Below are 6,000 nucleotides of genomic sequence, written 5' to 3'. Positions count from 1 at the left end.
CCGACTTTGGCTGCTCTCAATGTGGATTTCTTTTTTTTTAAAAGAGAATCTACAAAGAGGAATCAGGAAGCAGTGTCATATTTCACCCTCCCTTCTTGTGTGTGTGAGAGAGAGAAAAAACCTCCCAACGCATGCGTTTGGGTGCTGGGTGGATTCCCGAAGCAGTTTCCATTACAGAGCAGGCAGGGTTTGAGAAATCTGACTGCAGTTTGTGTGTGTGTGTGTGTGGGGTGGGGGAGGTGGAGAAATTGGCTTTGGGATTAGATCCAGATCGAGGAGTATGAAGCCAATGCTTTACTGGATACAATGTGGGATTTACAATAAAGACTCTTGCCTCGAAATTCAGGCAATTCCTATACATCACTTCAGTAAAGGCTGGACTACCTCCAAAACTGGGATAAATTACATTGAATATGCAGCACAGAAACAGGTCCAAAAATGCTGGAATCTGAAACCAAAAGAGAAAGCGCTGGAAAATCTCAGCAGGTCTGGCAGCATCTGTAGGGAGAGGAAACAGCTGATGTTTCCAATCCAGATGATCCTTTGGCAAAGTTAAAAGGCATAGAAAGTGGGGGAAATGAAAGGTGAGTCATAGCCACAGAAACCAGGGGAAAGGCTGCTAATGGCAGCCCATAGAGAGAATGGAAGGTGAGAATGGCCAAACAGCAGAGAAACTGAAATCAGAGGGTAAACTGTGACAGGTGAAGATGTGGGTGGGGGGAGGGAGGGAGAGAGTTACGATTTCGAAAAGGGGAGAAAAGCTAAGGAAAGGCAGGAGCTGATACATGCTTAGTTATGTCCAACATGAACCCCCACTACCATCACATTTCATCCAATCATATTCCTTTCTCTCCCTTAGGCTTGTCACGCTTGCCTTTAAATGCATATTTTATTCTTCTATTTAGTCCCATTTTCTAAGTAAAGAGGATTCTCCTGAATTATCATTCTGATAAGAGTTAAATTGGACTTGAGACATTAACTCTGTTTCTCTATCCACAGATGCTGCCAGACCTGCTGAGTTTTCCCAGTACTTTTTTATTTTTACCTTCCAGAACTATCTATTGGATTTATTAGTGGCTAACATATTTATGCCCCTTTGTTTTATACTCACCATGTCCAAATATCTACCCCATTGAACCTTTTCATGATTTAAAAAGTCTTTGATTTGATTTGATTTATTATTGTCACATATATTAGTATACAGTGAAAAATATCGCTTCTTGTGCACTATACAGACAAAACATGCCATTCATAGAGAAGGAAAGGAGAGAGTGCAGAATGTAGAGTTACAGTTATGTCTGGGTGTCGAGAAAAATGAACTTAATGCGAGGTATGTCCACCAACACGCAGGTCACCAGGATTCTCCGTTTGGCCCATGGTTTCATCACATGATCTATTTTTGCACCATAACTCAAATGTTTTATTGCCAATAGGTGAAAGGCTTTGAATAAGGTGGAAAGCAAACCCCGAAGGATTTTACCTACTCTACTTCACAATCCTGATGAACTTTCTCCCCAGTTGCTCACAGTCATGTCCAAGGAGAATAATTACTGGAGACTCCAGGATATTCACTGAGGATTGACAACTCTCGAGTAGAAAGTGTCTCCTGAGGGTTATCTCATCAACTTGATGACATAACCCCCTCCCCTCCCTGTGTACGAGGAATTGTAAACGGATAGAATGTGTGATGTAAGGTCACCACAGCAGAGTGCAAACCTCCCAGCTGGGTGGAGAATTTTACTGGAATGAAAACTTCTCTATATTAATCATCTTCCCTTAGGTGCACAGGGAATAAGTGACAAGTTTGATTCAGATATAAAACACAGAAATGTCGTAAACAATGGTAGGAGGGTATAAGTAGAGTGCTGAAATGAGCAGATGCATTGCAAATTGTGGGGGAGACAGTAGCATTGTGGTAATGTCACTGGGCTCATTATCCAGAGGCCCGGGCTAATGCTCTGGGGACATGGGTTCAAATACCACCACTGCCGGTGGAATTTAAATTCAATCAATAAAATCTGGAATTGAAAGCTCATCACAGCAACGGTGACCATGAAACGAGCATTGATTGTCATAAAATCCCAACTGCCCTTCAGGGGAAAGATAATCTACAGACCTGACCTGGCTGCAGGGTAGTTAGGAAGGTGACGTTCATGTTTCATGAAAAAGAGAAGAATTTTAGCACAGAGAAATGCAAAGTGATGCATTTTGGCAACAACAAATGAGGAGTATAAATTATATAAACCAAATGGTATATTTCAAAAAGGGTGTGAGACAGAGACCCTGGGGGTGCATATGCATAAATCTTTGAAGTTGGCCGGACCAAGTCACCTGTAATTTAGGAGGCGTAGGTGTAGATCATAGAGCCCTACAGTGCAGAAAGAGGCCCTTCAGCCCATTGAGTCTGCACTGACCACCCAGGCCTTACCCCCATAACCCTACATATTATACCTACTAACTTACACATCTCTGGACACTAAGGGGCAATTTCTTAGCACGGCCAATCAACCTAACCCGCACATCTTTGGACTGTGGGAGGAAACCGGAGCACCTGGTTGAAACCCACGGAGACACGAGGAGAATGTGCAAACTCCACACAGACAGTGACCTGAGCCAAGAATTGAACCCAGGACCCTGGAGCTGTGAAGCAGCCGTGCTAACCACTGTGCCACCGTGCCGTGTAATCTTATAGAGGTCTCTAAAATAGTGAGGGGCATAGATCAGCTAAATAGTCAATATTTTTTTCCCGAAGGTGGGGAAGTCTGAAACTAGAGAGCATAGGTTTATGGTGAGAGGGGAGAGATACAAAAGTGTCCAGAGGGGCAATTTATCTCACACAGAGGGTGACGAGTGTCTGGAGCAAGCTGCCAGCGGTAGTAATAGAGTTGGGTACAATTTTGTCTTTTAAAAAGCGTTTAAACAGTTACATGGATAAGATGGGTATGGGATATGGGCCAAACGTGGGCAATTGGGACTAGCTTAGTGACAAAGAAAAAGCAGCGTGGACAAGTTGGGCTGAAGGCCGTGTTTCCGTGCTGTAAACCTCTGTGACTCTAAAAGTGAGAAGTCTGTTAAAAACATATGGAATCCTTAGCTTTGTTAATGGAGACATGGAGTACAAAAGCAAGGAAGTTTGCTAAACCTTTTCAAAACACTGATTAGACCCCATCTGGAATCAGTCATTTGGCCTCTCAGGCCTGTCTGACCAGTTAGACCGTGGTAAGAAGTTTCACAACACCAGGTTAAAGTCCACCAGGTTTATTTGGAATCGTGAGCTTTTGGAGCACTGTTCCTTCATCAGATGAGCAGATAAAGGAGCAGCGCTCCGGAAGCTCGTGATTTCAAATAAACCTGTTGGACTTTAACCCGGTGTTGTGAGACTTCTTACTGTGTTTACCCCAGTCCAACGCTGGTATCTCCATATCACAGTCAGATCATGGCTAATCTGCACTTCAGCTTCATTCAATGGTATCTCCTGGTCACTTTAATAATTATAAAAGAGTCAGAAATAGGGAGAGCAGAAAGAAGGCTTCTTCACTGACAATCAAGAAGTCTCCAATTGGTTTGTGAGGGTGTTGCTTTCGAATTGGCTGGGAAAGTGGTGAGCCTTGAGGCTGGACATGTTGGGTGACCAATTGCTGGAGTGTGGGTGCTTGTGGGTGAAAGGATGAAGCCTTCATAACTAGATTCAACAAGTGCTAGCAATGTTCCCTCTCCGCTCCTCTGAAAATCCCACTTTTTGTATACTATCTCCAAGACCATAAGGCATAGGATCAGAATTAGGCCACTCGGCCCATCAAGTCTGCTCCGCCATTCAATAGCTTATTTTTTTCTCATCCCCATTCTCCTGCTTTTTCCCCATAACCTCGGATCTCCTAATTAATCAACAACCTATCTATCTCTGTCTTAAAGACACTCAATGACCTGGCCTCCACAGCATTCTGCGGCAAACAGTTCCTCCAATTATATATAACACTCCACATCTGCCCTCCAGTGGATTTCCGAAACATATGCAGACAAATTGCAACACATGTTTTGTAATTTTTTCCATTCGTAATCATTTTTTCACTAATTCTTCCTTTCTTCCCACCCCTGCAGGATTTCTGGGCACACATTCACAGGGCGATGACCAGATGGTAAAACAAACATTACACCCAATCCGGTCAGATTTCCGAATGGTGGATCATACAGAATCACAGAAAGCAGTACAAAAGGATGCCATTCGGCCCATCGAGACTGCACCGACAACAATCCCTCCTAGCCCCTATCCCTGTAACCCCAGGTCTTTACCCTGCTAATTCCCCTAACTCAAAGGGGCAATTTAGCATGGCCAATCAACCAAACCTGCACATCTTTGGAGTGTTGGGAGGAAACCAAATCATCCGGAGGAAACCCACACAGACATGGGGAGAACGTGCAGCCTCCACACAGTCACCTGACATCAGAATTGAACCCAAGTCCCTGGGCTGTGAGGCAGCAGTGCTAATCGTTATGGCGCCATTCAATCCCTGAAGGTGAATATTTATAGGGCTATAGGCACAGATCGGGAGAGAGGAACTAAGTGAATGGCTCTTTCAAAGAGCAACTGCAGATACAATAGGCCATCTTTACCTCCTTTTGTGCAAAGGCTTTCAGTGCAGTAACAGCCTATGATTCTAGACTGGGAGTAGAATCCAGGTGTCTTTCTCATGAGAGAGATATTCTCTCATACTTTCTGAGCTGAGTATGTGGCTCAGGTACTCTTTGATTTATTATTGTCACATGTATTAGTGTGATGGTGTACAAATGAAGCAGTGGCATGATGGAAAAAATGGTCAAGTAATTGGTATAAGACAAAGGAGAGCTGACCAAGCTATTCCAAATTGCCAGACTCCTGTAAAACTGACTCTGAATAACCTATGACATGACGAACATCAGAGAAGGTCAAGTCTAGGATGACTCCACATAACTTAGAGCTGGAGGAGTGAGGTGAGACAAGGTCAGAAATGACGAAGTCATCAGCCTTCTTCTGTTCTACCAAAGGGACAAGATAATGGTATTATTGATGAGAAAAAGAGGTCTTAGAGGTCACCAGATCCTAATACAATTGATGTATTACTGCTTGGATTACTAATTGAACATGTACACTGATAAGAAAAAGGTATAACTATGGAACTGATTATTGTAGCGGGCACAGCCTTGGTATAGAATCAGCAGTTTATAGGGGCTGCTCTCTGTCTCCAAGACTCCGCCATGTACTGTGTGCAGTTTTGTGATAATAAAAGCTAGTTGTTTTTGCAAAGAAAACTTTGTTTAAGTTTTACTATCACAGCTCGGAAAACAAGAAATTCTCCACTACAACATTAGCATACAGTGAAATGTATTGTTTCTTGTACGCTATACACACAAAGCGTACCGTTCATAGGGAAGGAAACGAGGCAGTGCAGCGCTCACTGTCTAATCACTGTGGAAGCAGGTCCCAAAAGGTACCATAAGGATCTCAGTGACCCTCATGTTCTGCAACAATCCTTGACTTTATGTGAAACAGTGAAAATCACCCTCCAGGAGTTCAGGATTGCCCAAAGTGCTTCACAGCCAGTACAATACCTTTTAAAATCTGTCACTGTGGAAAAAACGCACCACAGCAAGATCCCACAAACAGCAGTCTGATTACCCACGTTATCTGATTCATATTGATTTTTTAAAGCGTTTCCTCCTTGCTTATTTTTTGCTTAATCACACCCAGGTGTTCAGTACGTTTCCTGGTTCTTTGTGCTTGAGGGGAAATTCTTCTAATTCAAAATGCAGCAATTATTTTTGAGAAAGCTGTTTAAATATAGAAGTGTTGAAATATCTCCAACTTACCGGCATTTCTGTAATTGTACATCCTGATTTTAACCACTGCACTATTTCTGACTGCACCCTAACCTCTGGAATTCATCCCCTAATTCCCTAGGTGTTCCTAAAAATCTAATTATTTGACTGAGCTTGTGGCCACCTGTCCCAACATCCCCTTATGTG

The sequence above is a fragment of the Carcharhinus amblyrhynchos genome, chromosome 5 (assembly GCF_965287045.1).
Source record: "Carcharhinus amblyrhynchos chromosome 5, sCarAmb.v2.hapA, whole genome shotgun sequence".
Taxonomy (NCBI): Eukaryota; Metazoa; Chordata; class Chondrichthyes; order Carcharhiniformes; family Carcharhinidae; genus Carcharhinus; species Carcharhinus amblyrhynchos.
This window is presented reverse-complemented; position numbering follows the sequence as displayed.